This window comes from Rhagoletis zephyria, unplaced genomic scaffold (assembly GCF_001687245.7).
Source record: "Rhagoletis zephyria isolate East Lansing unplaced genomic scaffold, Rhagoletis_zephyria_1.1 Rzeph_scaffold_00934, whole genome shotgun sequence".
Classification (NCBI taxonomy): Eukaryota; Metazoa; Arthropoda; class Insecta; order Diptera; family Tephritidae; genus Rhagoletis; species Rhagoletis zephyria.
In genome coordinates, this window is record NW_016158018.1 from 91,843 (window position 1) to 104,232 (window position 12,390).

Below are 12,390 nucleotides of genomic sequence, written 5' to 3' on the forward strand. Positions count from 1 at the left end.
ATTTTCGAATTTGTTTGTACGGGTTTGCGCATTTTCTTCCATATAAAAATAAATTTGGTTCATACAAAAATAAAATCTAAAAAATCAACGGTAATTTTTAGGGACTTGAAGCTTGCACTTTACTATACCAAAATTGAATGGGCTACAAAACTGCATACTAAAAATTTTCTAAGAAATCTAATTTAAAAATCGAATTTTTTTTTAAGTTTTATTAATTTTTGTACACCTTGTGCAAGCTTTGCAACTCTTATTTATGCAGTTTCTGATACATATTGACCTATATTTTAAATGAAAATTATTAACAATAAATAAAAAAAACATAAGTTACCAGCAGCATAATTTTGAATTTTACTGCTATTATTTTGCTCGCAGCTATAAATACTACATACAAACTAACAAAAAATCGTACAACCAGCGGGATTTGAGAGGGAGCTTAAAGCTTTTACCGCAAAGGTGCATATACGAGTAGACAGCGCAGCTTGCGTTGGGTTGAGTAAGCTTTTTCATTCCAAGTTTGGTTGCCGTGGTACATTTTAACCGGTCGGCGGCAAGGATTTTTTCCCTTCTTCATACATATTCGTGGTATAACAACGATACCGTTAGCATATGTATGACGACAGTCGACAGGTGTTGGCTAATGCCGAGTGACGCTGCTGCTGTAGCCATTCAGTTGCTTAACGTACGCGTACGTATTCAGTTCGAATATTTTGTTTTGACGGAAAATATTTTCAGTGAAGAAAGACAATATTCAAAGCGAAAAGTGTAAAGAGAAATTGTGTTTTTGAAAACCCCCACGCAATTTTTTTCTTGTTTTTGTTTTGTTAGTTTGTGGTTTGTTGTGTGTGTCTGGGTGTGTGTGTGTGTATTTGACCACTCTCTGTTTTTGACAATCGGTTATTAAAGTATATTTTGTTTGTGTGCATACAGGGAGTAAAAAAACTACGTAATTAATCTAAATAAATACATACATATTTACATATAAGTATATATGTATGTGTAAGAGAAGACTGATGGTGTGTTTGTGAACTCAAATTTAGTATAAAAAAATCTTAACAGTTTTTAAAACTTGCTTAAAGTTTTTGCCAAACTGTTTGGATATTTGATAACGACAAGCCCGCATAAGGACTTAGATGGGAAATTGCAAGTTTCGGGGCAACGGACTAAACTTAGCAAGTTCTTTAAACAGCTCCACAACAAAAAAAAACGATCGAACCCAGACCTGACGTAATGGAGTAAAACGAACTTTTCGTTATGTATTTTGAAGCGCTGAGCACGACAGTGAAGTTCCTTTTGCACTGTCACATCAGGATTTGTTCCTAACCTCAAAAATCTCACATAGATTCCGCCATGTTTTTTTAGGTTAGGATAAAATCATGAAGTGATGAAGGAAAACTGACCTTTGGATTGAGCGACCCAATTTAGGTTATATTATGTAAACTTAGTAATTAAAGTTATTTTTAGACACAATGGAAAAAATTTTCGTTCCTCATTTTCGAAGATACCATTCGATTTTGAAAAAGAAATACGAACTATTTAAAGCAATAATAAATATATTTTTAGGGTTTTCGGGATTTTCCAGACTTACCCAGCCTTTTTCTTTCCTTATTCCTCCGGCATCGGTCAATACTTTTAAGAACCTTTCAGTTCTCTGCTTGTTTTACTTTTTAGGCGCTGTAATTATTTTCTGAATTTTTTCGGTGTTCTTTGTTGCTTTTTGGAACATTTGTTTCTCTTCTGCACCAACTGACGCCAGTTAGAAATTCGATGTGCTTCGCCAAGTTCTCCTACACCTAGTCTTTCATTCGCAGAGGGTGTTGCCCTTTCTATGTCACTATCAGCGGATGGCCAGGGCAGCGGGTTCGCTTTTGCTGCGCTATGTCTACATCGTTGCAAAGTTCATTCAGCTCATTATTGCCTCATTTTCGTTATATTCTAAGTCACATCACTCAAGCGCGCGTAAGTCTTCCACGGAATTTTTACTCTTTGAAAAATTCAAGATGTTTTCATTATGCATGCTTCTGCGCACCAGCGACTTATAGAGTGGGATCTCTGTACGACGAGAGAGAACTCCACTTTTCAACTGACTGCTCAGTTCAAAGTAGCATTTCATTATTATCGGTTTCCAAATAAGCGAATTTCTTTACACGAGCCAGAGTGACCTTTAGACCCACTCGCTTTGCTTTTTTGTCCGTTACGATTTTTGAAATGGCTGTTTTCGCTATCAGCGCAAGTGCCCGCTACTTTGGCGACCCCTTTGTTGAGGCCTTTCAGTATACCGTTCAACGCTGTTACCCACAGCAATGGTGAGAGAACGCCTCCCTGTGGGGTGCCTCTACTCACATGATGGGTCAGCGACGCAGTCCCATTTGTAGCGTGAATTATTCTATTGTATAGCATCGATCGTATCCATCTGCAGGCACCGTCATCAACCCCTAGTTTCTATAGGGAGTCTACAATGGTTTACTAGTAGAGATAAGTTGGTGTGCTCCTTGGACTGGACTTTGCTGAGCCTAGCTGAGTCCTTGGAGCTTTCTATGGCCGAACAGTAGGATTGCCAGGATTTTGCCTTAGCTTTCCTTAGTTCCTTTTTGTATGACTTTAGCGCACTTTTTTTTTGTCTTAAAGCTTTAATCAAAGAGTTGTCTAATGTTGTCCCTCAGAGCTTTGAGTTCGCCATTCCACCACGGCGGCGATTTCTTACGCGCTATAACTTATTGGGGTTGCCCTGTCAAAGGATTTCCTCATAACTCCCTCTAAATCATCTATTCTATTGTCCAGGTCCTCGAGCGATGTAATCTTTTTATCTGGATTACTTTTAATTAGGTGATTACTTAATATTCTATAATACCTATCCCAATTGGTTCTTCGTGGGTTCCTGTATGCCGAGGGAAGATAGGATATACCGCAAAGGTCAAAGAGGATCATACAGTGGTCAACCATTGGCGGCCTGTCCGATACTCTCCAGTTCCCTACGGAAACGATGTCGTTTTCCGACAACAACGTTACGTCCAACACTTCCTCCCATCCAGAGAGCCGGTCCGTACTCGGAAAAATAAAGGTAGGTCTTTTGCCCTTCGCGCATATACTTAGGCTGGTGTTTAATATAAAGTATAGTAACCTCGTTCGTTCCCCGTGGTGTTGCCGTTGCCCCAAACTGGATGCCTGGCGTCCGCATCGCAGCCAATCAAAATAATTTGTCTATGGTTTCGCACGAGGATATCGCTTGGCTCTGGCGGTTGACTGTCCCTCTCGTGGGCCATGTAGGACGATACCATTGATTGGTTGGATGACGGCGAGGACGAAAGCAGATCAATCGTACATATGTATGTACATAAATATGTATATCAGTCAGTTCAATGCTGGCCATGCCTGATGTATATTTATCAGAGCTCGCAAATAACTGCCTGCACAGTTTTCGAATGCTGTCTGCTCACCAGGCATGCCAACTCTATTATTTTTTCAAAAATTCATAACATTTCACACAGTTTTGTGCCCCTAGAAAGGAAGCCTTAAAAAAGTGGATAATTTCAAAGAGTTCAACTGAACTTAAAATTGCACGAAATTAAATAATATTTCACTTGATTTGTGATTTGCGATTTATCAACATCTTATGAAATATACTCTGGAGTCTGAGCACGGGGCCCCCTTGAGAACTCCGCGCCCGGAGGTAAAAGTCCCCGATGCCCCCCGCCCACACTCTCGTCGGGCCCTGCTGCTTGACGTTCATCATCGTGTCAATTATGTTTCTGCGAGCTGTGATTTCACCTTCCTTTCTTACTGATAAGATGCTGGTCATAAACCGCAGCGAATCCTCGGGTTAACTATATTGCATTTATTCAAATAATTCTTTATATTGCGTAAAATATTCTATCATGATGTGTCTATGTGTGCTAGTATTTATTTATTTTTTCAATTCTTTTTTTTTCTGTTATCCAAATTCCGGGTCATAACGTCTGGTTTGAATGTTAGTTGGCCATTTTTAGTCCATGAAATTTTAATAGTTTTTCATTATTTGCTTCGTATTTTCTTCTTTTGTTTTGCGTTTCTTGTAGCGATTTTCCTGCATTTTGCAGTTGGTAAATTTGACAGCGAAAAATGTGAATCAAACTTAATTTATATAACCTCATTGAAAACAAAAAAAAAATTATAAGTATCTTTCCTTGTTAAGCGGAGAGCAGAGGAATCGGATTTTCAAATATATCAGTAAATTTTACAGGTAAACATACATACATATAAGAATACATACATACATATGTTTGTATCATGGAAAATAAGTGCAAAATGCTTTTCTTTTAATATTAATAAAATTCCCTTTTCTATATATACGTTAGAGTACCTACAAAGCTAAAAATGCGGATTTTCAACGAAATTATAAAATTTATTATATTTTAAAACTTTGGCCAAAATATTTCGGTAAAATATTAAGATTCAAGTAAGCTGCACTGATTTGAAAATACCTCCAAAAATCTCATTATTTTCATCATTATCATTTCGTTGATACAATTTTTAAATATTTTTACGCAAACTTTCTAAGCTTAAACTCACCTATCCTCTAAAGAAGATTTTTTGGAAAAAATATTTTTGAAATATTTTGACGGAAGTCTCAAAATGTAATAGACTTTTCTAAATCCGATGGAAAACCAATAACTACTTTTTTCTATTTCGAGAGTGTTACATCCTAATATACATACATGCAATAGTATATATTTCGACATTTTTCCCCTTTTGCTTGTTGAAGACGTAAGTGACATTTTTTTCAAAATTTTATTTTTGATGCAAAAATGTTCCCAGAGCATCTAGTTGCATTTCCGCATCAAAAAAAAAAATAATTAAAAAAAAATCGCTTTCGTTTTTTTGGCAGTTAGGGCTCGTAGTGTTTTTTAGGGGCTTTTTTGCATTCAATTTTCAGTCAATTCCATCCTTCAACCCTCTTTTGCCTTAATTCAACAAACAGCTTGCCAATTCTCCTTCAATAAATCGAACTTTCCGTCGCGAACGCGAAGCGCTTTATTTGAATTTTATTTTTTTGGCGTTTTGCCCTTCTTCTTAGTATTTGTGCATGGAAGCGAGGAATGAGAAGCTAACATTTTTTCGACAGCAACTAAAACGAAATTAGATTTCAATTGGTGTTCGAAGCCATTCCGCTCTGAATGTTTAGTCATCTACGTTAATAGCTTCAATGCCTTCGATTTGAATAGACCATTTAAGCACTTCACTTTACGAATTCCACTTGAATAGACTGAACTGATTGGACTCAATCTGAGTTGAGATTTTGTGCGCTTTTCAATTCTCCACCTCCACGAGTGCTTATTTAGTTGAAATTGCATTTATTACTAGTTTTTTTTTTACATATCTATTAAAACTCGTTTTGCGCATTTCGCTAGCATACAACCATTTTTTTTTTTTTTTTTTAATTGGATTAAATAAGTGATGATGGCATATTTCATTATGTTTGTGGGTGGTGCTTATTAGGCATCATAAGGATTATATTTTGCTTAGGGAGCTTAGAGTTTCCTACTGAACCAAACACTTGGAGCATTTCATGTGAAGGGCAGAGGTAACAAATTTTAATGATTCGGATTTTAGTATTTATGTAATATTATTCAATGCCTACCTTTGTCATTAACATTTTTGTCATTTAATGCTCCACGGAAATCCGAAATACTAATTCTGTTAACTTCAGGAGGGAGAAATCTACAACTACGTTAACATTAGTTTATATGGCAACATATTGTCTTTCTCTCCAAATTTTGAAAGCTAAACATGTCACATTGTCAACCTCTATGCGGCAATCCATATTCCACAGAATATTGTTTCTCAAATGTTACCAGGTGAATTTGCGAAAAATAAAATAAAGACTGCATTTGTATTAGAAAAGAGCAAAAGTCCGGAGAGGCTTGTACTTCCTTGTTATGCCTGCATAGCATATAAACACACAAATTTATCCATTTCAACATGAAACGTTAGCAATTTTTTTTTTTAACTGAAATGTATGGCGTTATGCTATGGAAATATGCATTTTAACTATTAATTAACGCTTGAAATTATACACTGTTGGATAACGCGAGAACTTGCGTTTCACATCAACAGCGAAGAGTTTCTAAATAACTAGGCTGTGTAAACCCTGAAGGAAAGATTGGTCCAATTATATAGTCCAAAAATATAGTCGTAGGTATAGTACTTTGGTATCTAGACCACAGATTGTCCAAAAATATAAAGCAATGTAATGTACAACAGGTGAGTTTTACTAAAAGTGGTCCGATTGTAATGCACTGGTTGCAATGTCATGCAATAGCGGACAACGGGTACAATTAACGACATGCTGATATGTAGGCACTTAGTCAACAGATTTTCATGTGCGATGTTGGCATGCAGAGAGAGTATCCGTTATTTTTTTTTATTTTTTTTGTATCTAAAATTGGTTACAATGTAATGCAGAAGCGCACAATTGGTCCGAGCCTAGGACATTCAATGTTAAATGTAAATAGAATTTTAAATGAGCTTGGACCAAAGTCTTGGAGTATCTGCTTACAATCACCTGCAGTCTAGTTTGTGGTGTGCTCTAAGTCTATTCCGTGATCCTACAGGGAACATACACTCATGCATACAGATAAACGTGCATGCATATAATAGCCACATACATACATACATATACATACATAAATGCCTATGTCAGCAACCACCTAATAAATATGAGTTTGTTGTCCATGAAACTTTTTAACAGCAAGTGTGTTTTGTTTTTTTTTCGGTTATTATTTTTGTTGTGCAGTTACCTGCTTGCTTGTCACTTAATTTGTCAAAACAAAGAATTAAAAAAAAAACTTGGCTGCAATATTAAAGACTAACTAGAATAAAACAAAAATGTTAAAGTTGTTTTATGTACGTAAATTGATATACATACATACATACAAATGTATGTACATTAAAGTGATCCAAGTTAACCAACCTAAAGAAATTATGGCTTTAAAAGTACCTATTTACAGAGAAAAAAATTCTCCCATTTGGAAAATATTGTATTCCAATATTAAAAGGTGTCGGTGCTCATTTGAAATTTTGCATGAATTTAAATACCATGTAAAAAAAAAAATTTCATTAAAATTATTAAAACTATTAAACGATGACAAGCATATTCTTGTAGAGCACTAGATTCTCTAAAAAAAAATAACCTCATGTTGATTGTCTAGGCCTAAAAATATACTTACGGGCTATGAAATTCAAAAAAATAACAGAAATATGTAGCTTTGGGGCTTTATTGTTCGAAATATTCAAGCTAAATGAAAAAGCTTAAACTCAAATTATACAAAGTGTCTATTTATTTATTTTATATTGCAATTTTAAACATTAATTTTGTAAGAGAAGAACTCTTCGTGCGTACCCACACGCCTTAATTTGGAGGATTCACTTCGATTTATAATGTTGCAAGTCCGAGGATAATTTTGTACTGCAAGCTCACTTAAAGAATTGTCTAAAAATAGGTTGTCTTTAACTACACGGGATCACAAATTTGTGAGTGTGTTTTTTTTGTCCTTGGATGACGCTATCCAATTCCTATGTAGAATTGCCTGCTGATTTCGAAAATCGAGTGAATTTTTTTTTTCTATGGATAAGTTTTCGAGGTATTTTCAATTTACCGTTTTTCAGCTAAACAAAAAAAAAACATGGTTCCAAGAATGTTACTCATACGCCATGTACACATGTGTAACACTCTTTTCTGTTCATATTTCATACAAAAAATCCTTACGCATTTTCATTTGACCACTCATTCCGTTCTTATTTATTCATCGATGTTCTTCATTAGTAAAAAAATCTTTGTTTTTTCCTCTTGTTAAAATTAGAATTTTTTTTGCATCAAAAAAAAAACTCAACAATTGTTGATTATCAATTACAAAAATTAACTCGATTTTCGAAATCAACGGGAAATTCTGCATAGGAATTGGATAGTGGCAACCATTGCGCATTTTTGCTGTAAACCAGTCTTATTTGAATAAGTAGACTTTCAGATGTAAGTGCGGATTTCTCCTTGAGATGATTTCAGAATAAACACCGAAAATTTCCGCTAGTTTGTTAGTTTAATTTACCTTGGTATCCTTTTAGAGCTTTCTTTGCACTAAATGGTTTTTATACGAACGCCGAGGACATGGGTATACTTCGTCCATTCGTCGTTTATGAATAACGCCAAATGCCAAAAATGGATACTCCTGTTTTTTCCCAAAATACTGCTTTTGTGCCTAAAAATACTTTTTTCGCTTAGTTCACAAAAGTAGTATAAATTTGTCGGTCGTTGATACAAAACGATGTAATTACAGTCATGTGAAAAATAGGGGCATGACAGTTTGATCAGTTTCGACATTTTTTTTTTTTTTTTGTTTAATGTCTTTTAAAGTTTGTAGAAAATTTCAACAAATTTTCACAACAAAAAAAGAAATTTTTTATTCATAATACGCAGTTCTGTAGCCTATTGGATTCTAGGTTTCAGAGGATAAAAATTCACGTTGATTTTTGATAATTTTTTTGCCGACGCCATTATTACTTTCCTACGTCGAACATGTATGAAAGATAATTCATTATTTCAAACTAGAAAATTGTAGTCGTGCAACTTTGTTAAATTTTTCTAATTCTCGTACAAAGTTAGAAACGTGGATCTACATGCTTTTGTTATAACTAATTTCCACCAAGCCTTAACTGCGATATATGTCGATTGAAAAAGTACAGTCAAACGAAAGGAAAAATGCAAAAATTAAGAAATAAACATTGCCGATTCAGCCCATGCTAAAATTCATGGAACATACCTGAGCTCTTAACAGCAGTTAGGCATTTGGTGGAAACAGGGTATTAGACCATATCATTTTGTGGCGCGGTATATAATAGGGGCACATACATACATAGTACTAGGAGTTCTTTTATTTCATTGAAAACCTGTTTACAAAAATAACTAAAATTCGTTCCGTAAAATATTGTTTTTTTTTTTTTGTTTGAATGAAGACACTGCGAAGAAGAACTTTTTCTCTCTCTGTAATACAATCAGTTCTACTCTGCTCCTCGAGCTACGCGCCTACACTCAAAGCACAATTTGAACTCAAACAGGTGCCAAAGGTGAGGCTACAAAAGTGCCAAGTTAGATAATGAGTGCTCATGTCACATTATATGAAGCTTCTATGTCAGTGTGTATGTGTGTTGTCCTTTTAGAAAACAAGCCAAATGATACTATCGGCCATTTTTGCGTTACAAAACACATTTACTCTAAATTGACGTCATACCTTTGAATGTATGCATATATGTGTGTGATAAGTAACAGCAATGTTGAACTATGTAGACATTAAATATAAACTCTGTTTTTGCAGCTCTATTTCCTACCAGGAATTTTGGTAACGAAATAGGGCAAGTTACAACCGAAATAAAATAGTCAGCTTTTCGGCCTTATTTTATAGCTACATGAGTACCTAGTAAAGAAGAATTCTTATATTTTATAGCGCACGACTTTTTATTGCTGGGATTTTAGTGGCAAAATTTACCGCAGGGTTGTTTATGTTTAAGTATGACGCTCACGTTCCGACACTAATGACAATTTACGGTTATATTAAATGCGTGTCAAAGTGTCCAGCAACCAACGACAAGATCAACAAAAACAGCAACTGTTTTAGAACAAATATATGTATTTTAACAAAGCAAAAGGAACAACAAAAGTCAAAGGTTATGAACACGAAGTTCCAGCAAATGTGGGAATGGGGAAAAATGAGAATGGTTATAAACATACAAAGTTTAAGCTTGGCGAAGAATCTGAGTGAAAGCTTCCACATTTTCATAAACTATGATAAACTTAAAAACCAGGCTGCCTCTTGTACTCAAATAATACGCTAAGGGTTTAGTTAGCGACTTTGAAACCAATTTTCACTTCACCGCTTTCCCTTACTTACACAACAGAATCATATATCGTCACCTAAGGGTGAAGAAATGCCAAGTTCATTTTTGCAAATTGTTTAGGAAAAAAGGAAAAATCGATGTAGTTTCGTATTACCTTTCGGTCTGCATCAAAAACTAAATTTTGAAAAACTAAATTTTGGCACCTTTCGAGCTTTAGGTAGCGATATACTAGTTGACTAATCTTTTTCTTTAAAGTTAACTTAAAAGCTTCAAGATTAGTTGAGAAACGCATTCGTAGTGAGGGGTTTTGATAACATCGTCTTTCTTAGCATCGATATGTCTATCAGATGAGGAAATCAGTTGAGACGGCTCTGAGAATGAAAGATTCGGCCTTGGGAATTTTGGTTGGAATTGAGGATGCTTTTCACAATGCCGCAAAGTTTGGGATTCAGGCAGAAGGAATTCAGTTTGTCAGTTGCTGGAGGCAGCGACCCAGACCAGGATAGTATACCAACTTTGCATTTTCTGATGAGATGCTGCAATGTTAAATTCCCTGAGGCTGAATTCTGGCACGCGCTTATACATTGAATCTTTACTGATGCCTCTAGAACTGATCTGGTACAGGATCTGCAAAGAATCTGCAATTTATGTATGAAACATTCCCTTAACTACTTCCAAACTAGTCTGGCAAAGCAAATCCCAGTAAAATTACCCGGAAAAATATAACGAACTTGTTTTAAATGGGTGCGAGGGCATTAGGAATGGGTCGTGAGACATTTGAAAATTTGTGTGGAGAGAACTTATATTGGCCGCTGTGGTCTCGGCAGGCAATGGCAAACCTCCGAGTGTATTCTTCCATGAAACACAGCTTCTCATAAAAATATAATCGCCGTTTGGAGGGAACTGTAGGTCCCTGCGCTTTGTGAGACAACATCAAGACGCTATGTGAGACAACATCAAGGCGCACGCCACAGCTCGGCCAAACTAAAACATATACCATTTGCTTAGCCATCCTTAAAAACCATGACACGGCATAATACACTATTTGTGCTACCCCCGCCCCTGCAAGGATTAAAAGGAACGTGAAAAAGGTACAATGAGTTGTATAAAGCCTGAGAACTTAACCAGATTCTGTCTGAGCAAATACAATAAGGAGATTAGAAAGGCTAAGCGCAGCTCCTACTTCCACATCTTTTCGATATTAATGAGGGACAGTCAAGCACTGTCCCACATTCCCGTATTGTGGCAGAGCATCTATTCTGAAGTTTATTGAGTCTCTATCGTAGTAACGATTTATTTACGTTCACGCCCCGGTAACAATTAAATCATTACCGAACTTTTTTAACTATTTACTAAGAAATATGAAATACATCGAAATTAGATAGGCCAATGCCCCAAATTTCTATTTTTCCTTGCATTCTTATTTCCGCTGTCATAAAATTTATAAATTTTCAGACGTCATTATTTGTACAGTTATTTTTGTGGGTGTTTCATGATGAGCGTGTCTTTTAATTAGACATATTCGAAGACAAATATAGGTTAATGAAATCAATTTTTTATTCTCCGGTGAATATGACGTCGAATATGGTGTCATATTAATTGCTATTACACATCTACCATCTACATATAAAGAATTAAGTAAATCTGTTGTAGAGCTATTTACTATGTACATATAAGTTAACAAAGTTGTACGCAATGCATACATACATACATATATATAATGTAATCAGTTGCTATAAGTATTTTTGCTCCACTTCTCATATATATTTCTTATGCCAACCGTTTTAAAGGTGTGCCTCATGTAAGTGTGTATGTATAACACGCTCATAAACAATGGGCTTCTAGCACAAAAATAACAAAATTAGAAACTTCGGTTCTAGGTGGAATTCATCACACCTGCTTTAGACAACTGCTGAAATAGACGGTCGCCGTTGTCGAGTGGTTAGAAGTGTGCGATTCAAATATTTATCACAACCTCATTCAAAACCATCGGTAATCATCAGTTACCAACTCGGCATGGTTGTAAGTCAAGCAGAGTCTCTACGCCCCTTGCTGTTCGTAAAACTTCCGTAGAGTTTTTATGGGGTTGCATCAAGCTGCTTGAGCTACGTTTGTGGTGGCAGGAACTTTTTACTTCAACAAGTTCTACAATTTGGTATTTGAGAAGTGTAAAAAATTTGTTCGCAAATGCCAAATGATTGGGGTTGCTGCACACCCTTAGGCATCAGGTGTTATAAGTTTTTAGTTTTAAATCAAATAAACGTTCAGAAAGTAGTAAGTTTTCTTACAGACTAATGTTCGCCCAGCAGTTTAAATTCAACCACTACATTTAAGGTTAGTTGAGGTGAAGTGTGGTGAGTAACTTGCATAACACATCTTAACCTTCACTCTTATCTTTATTCTTTTTATACCCGAGCGCACTTGTGCACAAGGGTATTATAACTTTGTTCACATAACGGTTGTTTGTAACAGGCAAAACGAATCGAGATAGATATAGACAAATGTATACATAAATGATCAGAATGAAAA

General features: G+C 35.6%; 1 protein-coding gene across 5 annotated transcripts in view; it reads left to right on the forward strand.

The window, feature by feature from the left end:
- The first annotated feature begins 628 nt into the window (after positions 1-628).
- Positions 629-12,390, forward strand: part of spab (space blanket) — a 28,680-nt gene continuing 16,918 nt past the window's right edge. The window contains exons 1-2 of one of the 5 annotated variants that reach the window (XM_017614962.1): positions 660-762; positions 4,053-4,216. The gene's annotated coding sequence lies outside the window, so the exon portion shown is untranslated. Of the gene's footprint in view, positions 763-4,052; positions 4,217-12,390 lie in introns of all 5 variants that reach the window. The other 4 variants (XM_017614963.1, XM_017614964.1, XM_017614966.1 and 1 more) reach the window with 4 other exon arrangements.